Source organism: Oryctolagus cuniculus, chromosome 4, assembly GCF_964237555.1.
Source record: "Oryctolagus cuniculus chromosome 4, mOryCun1.1, whole genome shotgun sequence".
In the NCBI taxonomy this organism is placed as follows: Eukaryota; Metazoa; Chordata; class Mammalia; order Lagomorpha; family Leporidae; genus Oryctolagus; species Oryctolagus cuniculus.
The window spans coordinates 169,084,515-169,097,947 of record NC_091435.1 but is presented as its reverse complement, the minus strand read 5'-3'; positions in this window follow the sequence as shown (position 1 = coordinate 169,097,947).

The following is a 13,433-nucleotide window of genomic DNA, read 5'->3' as shown; positions in this document are numbered from 1 at the left end:
ACACGTTTGAACAGGGCTTGTTGGGAAGCTGCGCAGGGAGAGCTACAGCACTTCCAGAGAAGCACGTTCGGCCCCGGTCACGTTGCTCCGTGGGTCTGACAGTGCTAAAAATAAAAGGAGCACATTGTGTTTCGGACGCCCCACTGGCGGGGAAAGTGGGAAGCGGGACTAGAGTGGTTCTGGTAAAGCCGCAGCTATTTGTGTAGTTGGCAAAATCCCCGCCTCCGGTCTGCAAGAATAACGAGGTCTGTATGGCCATCAGGAACTCTCTGGAATTCGTACATTCTTAGGAGTTTTGTGTTTTGTTTTGATAAAGAGCATTGTGTCTGCATGCAGGGAGCAGAAAGCCTAATGACACAGACCTCTGGGTGGGGCAGCTTCCCAGCTGGTGAATTCAGTGGCTCGGCTGGCGGTGTCCGGTGTCCCTGCTTTGCTGCGCGCCCCTCGCCTGCTGGGAGCCCTGTCCTCCGAGCCGACCCTCTGTGGGTGTCGCGCGGCGGTGGCCGGGTCTGCTTGCACAGCATTGTCCTCTACAGCGAAGGAGTGAATTGTTTGTTATTCTCCGTCTCTTGGAAGGTGTTCCTCTTCTGCTGCTGTCTCAATAAAAGATACCGAATGCCCGTTTCTGTAGCACTTACTGACATACAGAGTGGAATTACTGTAATTGGCTTAAAGTGATCAAAATTTCCACACTTGAGATTGTGAATGGGTCTTTGACACTCTGTATCATAGGAAATTCGTGTCAGAAAAAGTGGAAAATACGGTCTTATCTCCCAACGTTTTTGCCTTTGGCTACTTTCACTTTTACCATTTGAAACATTTCGTGCACCACAATTAGCAGCGTAGCACCTGTTTGTAGGCACTACCCAACCTCAGTAGATCTTAACATTTTGCCTTTTTTTTAAAAATTTTTTGACAGGCAGAGTTAGACAGTGAGAGAGAGAGAAAGGTCTTCCTTTGCCATTGGTTCACCCTCCAATGGCCGCTGCGGCCAGCGCACCGCGCTGATCCGAAGCCAGGAGCCAGGTGCTTCTCCTGGTCTCCCATGGGGTGCAGGGCCCAAGCACTTGGGCCATCCTCCACTGCACTCCTGGGCCACAGCAGAGAGCTGGACTGGAAGAGGGGCAACCGGGACTAGAACCCGGTGTGGCGGCGCCGCAAGGCGGAGGATTAGCCTAGTGAGCCGCGGCGCCGGCCGCCATGTTTGTTTTAAGGTCCCTTGTCTAAAAAGAAAATAAAGTCATAGTCTTAAAGTATCACCAGCTCTAATCCTGCTCGCATGCTCCAAAGGTGAACACTGTGGAACCGAGTGGGCGTCCTTCTGTCTGTGTTCTCCACTCCACACTTGCAGACGGATCTATAGACGGCGTCTAGCATGGTGCTTGTGAGATCTCTATCTTTCATAGTTTACCTACCTTGAAATTATCTGATACCTGTAAGTGTGGTTCATTTCTTTTAAATGCTATTTTGTATTCTATTATATGATGTGTCACAGTTTACTTACCCTTCTCCTATAGGTAGAAAAATGTAACGTATTTTCAGTTTTGAGCATTTCAGTGTTACAGTGGGCAAACGTTCGGACAGGTCTTGTGCATACGCGTGGTTGTGTCGGGTAAGCATTGAAGTACAGTTGGTGGGTCGGTGTCCATGGGCCTCTGAAGCGGGAGGCCCAGGCTGCCTGCCCACCAGCTGCTTCCCCTCTCCTGTCCTGCACCTGTTACTGCTTCAGGTTAGCATTGCTGCTTGTCGGCAGCCAGGTGATCTTTCATTTTACACTCCCCATGTGACCGGTGAGCACGGTTACCTTCTCAGTGGGTCGTAGACTTCTTGAGTTTTCCTGTTTCTCTGAATTTGTTCATAACCTTTGCCTTTTCCTCATGTTGAGTTTTTCTTCACATGAGAGTTCTTGGCACATTATGAATGTTACCCTTTGTTAGAAATATGCCTAGGAGGCATCGCCTGCATTCTGTAATTTAGCCCTGGACTTTGTTTCTGTGGTTCCCTAAGGTCAGAAGTCTGTACTTTCTAAAGTGTTTAGGGATTTGCATCTTCTCTCTACCTTGATTTTGTGTATGGTCTGTTTCACGCCATCTTCTTTGTTGTTTTCCAGGTGTGTGTGTATGTGCCTATGTCTGTTGCTGGCTTCCTTGGCCTATTTTTCTATACCTATACTAATACCACAGATGTGGTAGAATCTTAATATTTGACAGGGAGGTTCAGAATCATTCTGTTCTGTACTGGTTTTTCCCTTAAGATTTGTTTATTTAAAGGCAGAGTTACACACACACACACAGAGAGAGAGAGAGAGAGAGAGAGAAATCTTCCATCTGCTGGCTCGCGCTCTACATGGCCACAATGACTGGGGCTGGGCCAGGCAGAAGGCAGGAGCCGGGAGCTTCCTCCAGATAGCCCACATGCTTGGGCCTTCTGCTGCGTTCCCAGGTGTATCAGCAGGGAGCTGGATAGGAAATGGAGCAGCTGGCCTCTAACCAGTGCCTATATGGGATGCCAGTGCTGCAGGTGGTGGCTTAACCCACTGCGCCACAATGCCAGCCCCTGTTCTGTAGTCTGGTGGTTTTCTTCATAAAGCTCTTTTCTCAGATTTATCCTACACACCTTATTTTTATAGGTGCCCAGAATGGGATCCTCTTATATAAAATTGCATATTCTGACTAGCATATTAGAATAGGAAACTGTTTGATTTTTTAAAGTTTATGTTCATTTTTTTGAAAGGCAGACTGGTTCACTCAAGTACCAGCAACAGTCAGGGCTGGGACAGTTCAGGCCGGCACTCTAATACAGGATGTGGGTGTCACAACACCCGCCCAAGCAGTTGGTTTTTTTTATACCCACCCAAGCAGTTGATTTTATTTTTTTTAAGATTTACTTATTTATCTGAAAGGCAGAGTTACAGAAAAAGGAGAGACAGAGGGAGAGGTCTTCCATCTGCTGATTCATTCCCTAATCGGCTGCAATACCCAGGGCTGAGCCAGGTCAAAGCCAGGAGCCGGAAGCTTCGTCCTGGTCTCCCACATGGATGCAGAGGCCCCCGTACTTTTTAATTAATTTATTTATATTTTAAAGAGCCAGCGCCGTGGCTCAATAGGCTAATCCTCCGCCTAGTGGCGCCGGCACACCGGGTTCTAGTCCCGGTCGGGGCACCGGATTCTGTCCCGGTTGCCCCTCTTCCAGGCCAGCTCTCTGCTGTGGCCAGGGAGTGCAGTGGAGGATGGCCCAGGTGCTTGGGCCCTGCACCCCATGGAGACCAGGAAAAGCACCTGGATCCTGGCTCCTGCCATCGGATCAGCGCGGTGCGCCGGCTGCAGCGGCGGCCATTGGAGGGTGATCCAACGGCAAAGGAAGACCTTTCTCTCTGTGTCTCTCTCTCTCACTGTCCACTCTGCCTGTCAAAAAAAAAAATAAATAAAAAAAATTTATATTTTAAGGAATATAAATTTCGTAAGTACAACTTTAGGAATATAGTCATTCTTTCCACCATACCTACCCTCCCACCCCACTCCCACTCCCCTTCCTAGTCCCATTCTCCATTAAGATCCATTTTCAATGAACTTTATACACAGAAGACCAACTCTGTACTAAATAAAGATTTCAACAATTTGCACACACACAAAAAAACTTTGAGAACAGGTTTTACTGCTAACTCTCATAATACAATTCATTAAGGACAGGGGTGCTGCATGGGAAGTTAGTGTACAGTGACTGCTGTTGTTAATTGATGAATTAACACTGTTATGTATGATGTCAGTGACCACCTGAGGCTCTTGACATGAGCTGCCTAGACTATGGAAGCCTTTTGAATCTGCAATCTCCATCAGTATTTAGACAAGGCCATGAGCAGAGTGCAAGTTTTCTCATCTCTGTAGTACCTCCTTTGATGACCACTTCTTTCCACTGGGGTCTCACATGTAGAACATTTTTTGCCATAGTGTCTTGGCTTTCCATGCCTGAGATGCTCTCACTGGCATTTCAGCCAGACCAGGAACCCTTAAGGGCTGATTCTGAGGTCAGAGTGTTACTTAAAGTGATTGTCATTCAATGAGTCTGCTGTATGAACTGTTCCCATGTTAGAACATTATCTTCTTTTTAATTCTGTCTATTATTATTACCATAAACTTGATCCTATTTATATGATCACTTAATCCTATCTATATTTCACTTTAACACTTAATTTGATCACTTTAACACTTAAATTGGCAATTTAAACACAGCTTAATGGGATTTGGGGTCCCATGATGAGTTTTTAAACTGTACCCTTAGAAATAAGTCTGTAGGAATGTATGCAGAACTATACAGCTTTACCGTTACAAACTTCCTCCTCCGTCTCTTATTCCCACTCTTATTTTTTTACTGAGATCCACTCTCAGTTGACTTTATAATTGACTTTATACACATATGATTAACTCTATGTTAAGTAAAGAGTTCAACAAATAGTATGAAGGAAAAAAAATGAAAAAACAAAAAAACAAAACTTCCTCACAGTCAAGACAAGGGCAGCTCAAGTCATCCCTTCTTGAAGTGTCAATTTCACTTCTACAGATTTTGTTTTCGGTGCTTTCTTAGTTCTCACAGATCAGGGAGAACATATGGTATTTGTCCCTTTGGGATGGCTTATTTCACTAAGTATGATGTTTTACAGATTCATCCATTTTGTTGCAAATGACCAGATTTCATTTTTTATACTGCTGTGTAGTACTCCATAGTGTACATATCCCATGATTTCTTTATCCAGTCTTCAGTTGGCAGGCATTTAGATTGATTCCATGTCTTAGCCATTGTGAATTGAGCTGCAGTAAACATGGGGGTGCAGACAGCTCTTTTGTTTACTGATTTCATTTCCCTTGGGTAAATTCCCAGGAGTGGGATGGCTGGGTCATACAGTAGGTCTATATTCAGATCTGAGGTATCTACATACTGTCTCCAATAGTGGCTTTACCAGTTTGCATTCCCACCAATAGTGGATTAGGGTACCTTTCCCCCCACATCCTCGCCAGCATTTGTTGTTTGTTGATTTCTGTATGAGAGCCATTCTAACTAGGGTGAGGTGAAACCTCATTGTGGTTTTGATTTGCATTTCCCTGATGGCTAGTGATCCTGAACATTTTTTCATGTGTCTGTGGGCCATTTGGATTTCCTCTTTTGAAAATGTCTGTGTAAGTCCTCGGCCCATTTCTTAACTGGGTTGTTTGTTTTGTTGTTGTGGAGTTTTTTGATTTCTTTGTGTATTCTGGTTATGAATCCTTTGTCAGTTGCATAATTTGCAAATAATTTCTCCCATCTGTCTGTTGCCTCTTCACTTTCCTGAGCGTGTGTTTTGCAGTACAGAAACTTCTCAATTTGATGTAATCTCATTTGTTCATTTTGGCTTTGATTGCATGTGTCTCTGGGGTCTTTTCCAAGAACTCTTTGCCTATGCCAGTGTCTTGCAGGGTTTCCAAGTGTTCTCTAATAATTTGATGGTGTCAAGTCATAGATTTAGATCTTTAATCCATATTGAGTGGATTTTTGTGTAAGGTGTAAGGTAGTGGTCCTGTTTCATACTTCTGCATGTGGAAATCCAGTTTTCCCAGCACCATTTGTTGCTCTAGGGATTGGTTTTAGCTGCTTGGTCAAATATAAATTGGTTACATATGCTTGGATTGACTTCTGACATTTCTGTTCTGTTCCATTGGTCTATCCATCTGTTTTAGGACCAGTACCAGGCTGTTTTGATTATAACTGCCCTGTAGTTGTCTTGAAGTCTGGAATTGTGATGCCTCTGGCTTTTTGTTGTTGCTATAAGATCACTTCAGCTATTCGAGGTCGCCTGTGTTTCTGTATGCATTTCAGCATCATTTTTTCCAGATCTGAGAAGAGTGTCTTTGGTGTTTTGATTGGTATTGCATTGAATCTGTAAATTGCTTTTGGGAGAATGGGCATTTTGATGCTATTGATTATTCCAACTCATTAACATGGAAGATTTTTCCATTTTTTTATATCTTCTATTTCTTTCCTTTTTTAAAAAAAATTTTATTTGTTTATTTGACAGGTAGAGTTACAGAGAATGAGAGAGAGAGAGAGACAGAGAGAAAGGTCTTCCTTCTGTTGGTTCACTCCCCAAATGGCCGCTACGGCCAGCATCGCGCTGATCCGAAGCCAGGAGCCAGGTGCTTCCTCCTGGTCTCCCATGCAGGTGCAGGGCCCATGCACTTGGGCCATCCTCCACTGCCTTCCTGGGCCACAGCAGAGAGCTGGATTGGAAGAGGAGCAGTCGGGACTAGAACTGGCACCTGTATGGAATGCTGGCGCCGCAGGTGGAGGATTGACCTAAGGCGCCACAGCACCGGCCCCCAATGTTTTCTTCCTTTACCTTCTTTGGTAGCGATGACCATGTTCCTGTGTTTCTGTGTGCAGCCCATCCTTAAGCATCTTGTGCAGGGCTGGACGGATGGCGGCAAATTGTTTCAGTTTCTGTTATGGAAGGTCTTTATTCCACCTTCATTCATAAATGAGAGCTTGGCAGGGTGCAGTATTTTGAGTTGACTTGTTTGTCTTTTAAGACTTGGACTATATCTCCCTATTCCCTCCTAGCCTGCAGGGTTTCTGATGAGAAGTCCTCTGTGAGTCTAATTGGAGATCCTCTGAGAGTAATCTGGTGTTTGGTGCACGTTTTAGAATCTTCTCTTTATGTTTTACTGTGGAGCATTTGATTACAATGTGTTGTGGTGAGGATCTTTTCTGGTCACGTCTACTAGGCGTTCTGTGTGCTTCCTGTACTTGGATGTCCCTTTCTTTCTCCTGATTGGGGAAGTTTTCTGTTATTATTTTGCTAAGAAGGCCTTCTAGTCCTTTCTCTCTTTCCACGCCTTCAGGAACTCCTAGAACCCACATGTTGGGCTGTTTGATTGTATCCTGTGGATTCTCAGCAGTGGTGTTGGTCTGACTGTGTGATTTCCTGTGCTTTGTCTTCTAGGTTGGAATTCTGTCTTCTGTTTCACTGATTCTGTTGTTAAGGTTCTCCACTGCATTTTTATTCTACTGAATTCGGCATTCTGGTTTCTCTTTAAGATCTCAATTTCATGGGAGAAACGTTCTTTCATTTCATGACCGGATTTCATTAGTTCACGCACTCTCGTCTGACTGTTTCTGAGTAATCCTAGGATCAGTGTTTTGAATTCCATCTCTGGCATTTCTCCAGTCTCATCACCTTCACTACCTAGCATTGAAGTGCTGTGTTCTCTTTGGGGTATCATGTTGCCTTATTCTTGTTTCCTGAATTGGTGCATTCGTTATTTGGCATTTGTGGAGATACTGGTTGATTTCTTTGTTTTTCAGCTGTGGCAGCTTTGATCTTTGTACTTTGCCTCTGTAGATGAGTGCAGTGTCTGCCTTCAGTGATGAGAGGCGTGTGGTGGGTGTGGCCAGGGAGCCGTGGTCAGTTCCCCAGGGTGAAAGGCGTGTCTAAGGTGACACACCCTGGTTTGGTGCAGTAAATCTCTGTTTTATTTTAATCAGAGGGGAGGTTTATTGTGCTCAGCTGAGCCCCTCTCCTCGAAGGAGACCAGTGCCTGAGCGCTAGCCCTAGTGGGTATAATATTCGTCCTCTCTGCCCCAAGAACCACACAAATGACCTGTGCAGTCCTCCGTGTGAGCTCAGATTCCCCAACAAAGCCCCTCACCAGGGAACCAGGGAGCCCTGAGCGTGTGCAGCCTCCCACAGAGACGGCCCACGTCCCAGCCACAGTGTGAGTCCTCCTTTTTATTTATTTATTTATTTATTTATTTATTTATTTATTTAGACAGTCCTGGTCCTCAGTTTTTTTCACAGTGCTGGTTCAGAAGCCTCGCACAGTCACCAGCTCCTGGCCCCCTGTCAGTTCTCCCCCCCCCCCCCAGAGTCAGGAGTCTCCACTCGGCTGGTTGCTGGGCGTGACATGACTGTTACATATGTCCAAAGTGTTGCCTGCTCTGTTGGCTTCCTACAGGACGCTGTTGTAAGGTGATCGGGGAGAGAGAAACGTGCCCCTCTAGTCTGGCAGGCTCACTGTCCCCCCCTCCCCCAGGGGCTCCAAGCTGGGTTCCCTGCAGGCTCCTCCTGCAGCTCTATCTCCAGGGGCCTGGGCTGCTGTGGTCCGCTCTCACCTCACTCCCCCACGCTGGTGCAGGCTCTCGGCTGCTGGACTCCTGAGCCGTGGGTGTCCATACCCTCCACGTAGGTCCACTGTGTCCCTCTAATTTGCATGGAGTTCCCTCTGCCATTTTCTCCCTAACTCTTCCCTGAGACTACACTCTCCACTTTTTTAAAGCTATCCTCTCCTAGACCAGAGCAGTAAGCGCCCTCCCTTCTCCGCCATCTTGGAAGCTCTCGGGGGCCCAAGTTTTTTTTGTTTTTTTAAAGATTTATTTATTTATTTGAAAGTCAGTTACACAGAGAAAGAAGGAGAGGCGGGGATGGGGGAGAGGGAGGGAGGGAGGGAGAAAGAGAGAGAGAGAGGTCTTCCATCTGCTGGTTCACTCTCCAATTGGCTGCAAAGGCCAGAGCTATGCCAATCTGGAGCCAGGAGCTTCTTTAGGTCTCCCACGTGGGTGCAGGGGCCCAAGGACTTGGGCCATCTTCTACTGCTTTCCCAGGCCATAGCAGAGAGCTGGATCAGAAGTGAAGCAGCCAGGTCTTGAACTGGTGCCCATATGGGATGCAGGCAGCGGCTTAACCCACTACGCCACAGTGCGGGCCCCAGGGCCAAAGTTCTTGAGCCATCGTCCTCTGCTCTCCGGGAGGCATTAGCAGGGAGCTGGATTGGAAGTGGAGCAGCTAAGACTTGAACCTGTGCCCATATGGGATGCCAGCATCAGAGGCAGCTCCAGCAATTGATTTTTCTAAGATTTATTATTTGAAAGCAAAGTTACAGAGAGAGAGAGAGAGAGATTCTCCATCCACTGGTTCGCTCTCCAAATGGCTGCAGTGACTGGGGCTGGGCCAGGCCAAAGCCAGGAGCCAGGAGTATCCTCCAGATCTCACACGTGGAGGCAGGGCCCCCAGGACTTGGGCATCATCTTCTGCTTTCCCAGGTGCACCATCAGGGAGCTGAATTGGAAGTGGAGCAGCTGGGACACTAACCTGCGCCCATGTGGGATGCCAAGGCTGTAGGATGTGGCTTAACTCACTATGCCACAGTGATAGCCCTGCATTTTTTTTTTTTATTTTATTCATTTATTTGAGATGTAGAGTTACAGACAGAGAGAGGGAGAGACAGATAGATAGATCTTCCATCTTCTGGTTCACTCTTCAAGTGGCCACAATGGCTGGAACTAAGCCAGTCTGAAGCCATGAACTAGGAGCTTCTTCCAGGTCTCCTATGTGGGTGCAGGGGCCCAAGCACTTGCACCATCCTCCACTGCTTTCCTGGGCCATAGCAGAGAGCTAGATTGGAAGTGGAACAGCTGGGACTTGAACCGGCATCCATAAGGGATCCACTGCGCGTGGAGGCTTAGCTGGGAGTTGAGCCTGGCTAGCCCAGCATGGGGCACAGGTGTCTCATTCACCAAGGCCGACTCCCACTCCCCGTGCTGCTCGTCTTAGGTACAGTTCTTCAGCCATCAGTAATACTTACACTTCTGGTGTGCATATTTGACTTTACAAAGAGTTACGATCGGTTTTCCCCATCTCATGTACAGTACTGAGCTCTTAGAATTAACGACCATCATTCTTATGGTCCATTCACGACCATTCTTGCTGTCTAGAGAAATCTCACACCTTCTTCACGTATCTGGTAGTGTTCTTTCACGGTCTCCTTTCCAGCATGTTGCGGTTTTGGTTCACCTTTGCCTTTTTTTTGTTCTATTCCTTTTTTTGGATTCTGGTTTCTCCCAACTCAAGTGTTGGTTATCCTTTCAGCAAGAATCTGAAAATGTGTGTGTTTAAAAGATTTATTTATTTTATTTGAAAGATAGAGTTACAGAGAGAGCGAGGGAGAGACGGAGAGACAGAGATCTTCCATCTGCTGATTCACTCTCCAAATGGCTACATTGGCTATGGCTGGGCCAGACGTAAACCAGGAGCCCGGAGCTTCGTCTGGGTCTCCCACATAGATGCAGGGACCCAACTATTGGCCCTTCTTCCGCTGCTTTCCCAGGCGCATTAGCATGGAGCTGGATCAGAAGTGGAGCAGCCTGGTTCAGACTAGTGCCCATATGGGATGCCAGCACTGCAGGTGGTGACTTAACCCACTGTGCTACAGCGCTGGCCCCAAATGTGTTTATTTTGCTTATACTCTTCAAAATAGCTAAACTGGGCTACAAATTCCAGATTAATATTTTTTTTCTCATTACTTCAAAGATTATTCTATTGTTATCTGGCCTCTGACATTGAAAAATGCCATGAAGTCTACATACTAGGTAACGTTTGCTGCTTTTAAGAATTTACCTTTGTGGGGCTGGCACTGGCGTAGCAGGTAAAGTGGCCACCTGCAGTGCCTGCATCCCCTGTGGGTGCCAGTTTAAATCCTGGCTGCTCCTCTTCCAATCCAGCTCTCTGCTATGGCCTGGGAAAGCAGTAGAAGATGGGCCAAGTGCTTGGGCCCCTGCACCTGCATGGGAGACCTGGAGGAAGCTCCTGGCTCCTGGCTTTGGATCAGCCCAGCTCAGGCCATTGTGGTCAATTGGGGAGTGAATCGCAGATGAAAGACCTGACTCTCTCTCTCTCTGTCTGCCTCTTCCTCTCTGTAATTCTGCCTTTCAAATAAATAAATAAATCTTAAAAAAAAAAAAAAAAAGTTTACCATTGCATTCGATGATGAATTTCACTGTAGATATCCAAGCAGATTTATTTTATTGAACTTACTGAGGGATCCGGTGGGCTTCTTTAGTCTGAGGGCTGACGTTCCTTGTCTGTTTTCCCTGTGGAAGTGCCTTCCTCGTTCTCTCTGGCTTTGGATGTATGTGGAACATTCTCATTCTCTGCAGCTCCTAACCTCTTGATTGTATTTCCTGCTGCGCTCTCTCTCTGCAGTCCACATGGTAGCCTCTCCCGCTCGTTTCTCCCTTACGCTGTAGCTAACGTATCCAGTGCGTGCTAATTCATCCCGAGAGCTTCACTGAGTTTCACTGCATTTGCTCCATGAATCTTTGGTCTTCCCGAACCTTCCTCTTGCCACCTGACAGCGGGAGCCCTGGTCTCCAAGGGCTGGACCTTTCTTATTTAATGAGCCTTGGGTTCTGCTCGGCCGCCGGCATGAGCGGACTTCTGGATCCCTCGCGCAGCTTCCTCTTAGGCGCCCTCATCTGTATCAGAGTTATCTGTATTTACCTGCAAAACGATGCTTCTACCGGAAGCAGACTGGGGTCTGCTGTGAGCACTGGGCAAACATTTTCAACCCATTGCTCCTGCCCTTGGAATCCTCTTAAGTCCGGTTAAACCTAGAATCTTTGTGGGAAACAGAAAAACACCGGCTCTTAATAAAACCTGCCTCTGTTAGAGTAGGAGGCAAGGTTAGAGACCTGAAGTTTCTAGAGGCTGGTGTTGTGGCGTAGTAGGTTAAACTGCCACCTGCAATGCCAGCAGCCCCTGTGGGCCTGGTTCAAGTCCCTGCTGCTCCTCTTCTGATCCAGCTCCCCGCTAATGGCCTGAGAAAAGCAGCGGAATACGGTCCAAGTGCTTTGGCCCTGCTATCTACATGGGAGACCCAGAAGAAGCTCCTGGCTCCCGGCTTCAGCCTGGTCTGGCTCTGGCTGTTGCAGCCATCTGAGGAGCAAACCAGCAGATGGAAGACCTCTCTTCCTGTCTCTCTCTTTTTTTTTAAGATTTATTTTTTATTTATTTGAAAGAGTTACACAGAGAGAGAAGAAGCAGAGAGAGAAGTCTTCCATCCGATGGTTCACTCCCCAATTGGCCACAACGGCCGGAGCTGCGCTGATCTGAAGCCAGGAGCCAGGAGCTTCCTCCAGGTCTCCCACGTGGGTGCAGGGGCCCAAGGACTTGGGTCATCTTCTACTGCTTTCCCAGGCCACAGCAGAGAGCTGGATAGGAAGTGCAGCAGCCAGGACTCGATCCGGCGCCCATATGGGATGCCAGCGCTTCAGGCCAGGGTGTTAACCCACTGCGCCACAGCTCCGGCCCCTCTGTAACTCTTTCAAAAATAAAAATCATTTTATTTATATGAAAGGTAGAGTTTGAGAGATATCTTCCATGTGCTGATTCACTCTCCAGTTGGCTACAACGGCCAGTGTAGGCCAGGCCAAAACCAGGAACCAGGGGCTTCTTCCAGGTTTCCCACATGGGTGCGGGGGCCCAAAATCTTGGACCATCTTCTGCTGTTTTCCAGGCCCAAAGAGCTGAAGTTTCAAACCTCCCTTGGCTCCTCCCGTATCTGTCAGCACAATGATGCATACCGGCCTTGCTCAAGAGTCTGTGGGCTGTGGTGTAGGCTGCGTGTCTCTTCTGGTCTTGGCAGGGCTTGCCTGCGTTCTGGGCATGGCCTTACTGTGGACTACAAACTCACTGTCCCCCCTTGTCCCTCATAGCCTCTGTGGCCCAGCACAGCGTCAGCGCAGTAACAGCAGGGCGAGAGAAGCGAGCCCTCAGCGGCAGATGCTTTTCGGGCCTCTGATCACGTTTGCTAGCTCTTCAGACGCACAGTCAGAATGAGCAGGCACCACAGGACGAGCAGGAAAGCGGCCTGGTGCAGTGGGGTGACCGATCAGGGCCGCCGGTGGCCCACCCATCTCCCTACGGCCTGGAGCATGCGCCCTCCTAATCGGGGGTTCAGACCCCTGTCTCTGATCGGTGCTCTGATTAAAAAGACAGTTCACTCTGTAGATCCAGAACACAGTCACGCAGTGGGACAGAGACGTCGTCTACCGAGAGTCCACTCAGTGTAGAGCCAGAGCACAGGCACACAGCGGGACAGAGACGTCGTCCACCGATATGGAAGTTCCTTCGCTGTGACACTGCTTCACGGCATGGACAGGAGTGAGACTTCTGGGGAGAAATGAGCACAGCAGACGTGGAGTGTGCAGTTCCCCCAGCTTTCCCGGGCCTGTAAGTTACACTGGGCACAGGTGGACTCACACGCGAGGGCAGCCTTGCCCCCTGGAGCTGCACAAGTTTACGGGGAAGTTGGAGGGACAGCAGAGTCAAGTGTAACCTTTAAGAATGGGAGCTGCTTGGGAGAGGAAGCAGCCGCATGTTAGAAATGGGAACCGGCGGGGGGGGGGGGGGGGGGTCCAGGGCGGGCGGCAGTGTGCTGGTCCATTGTGCTGACCCGGACCTCCAGTGCTCTCTGTCGTCAGAATGAAGGGGAAATGGACCTCAGGACCTCCAGATGGGTCCTAATCACTCCCGGGCCCTGGGCCCTGTGCTGGGTCCTAATCACTCCCAGGCCCTGGGCCCTGTGCTGGGTCCTAATCACTCCCCGGGCCCTGGACTGAGTTATAATCAC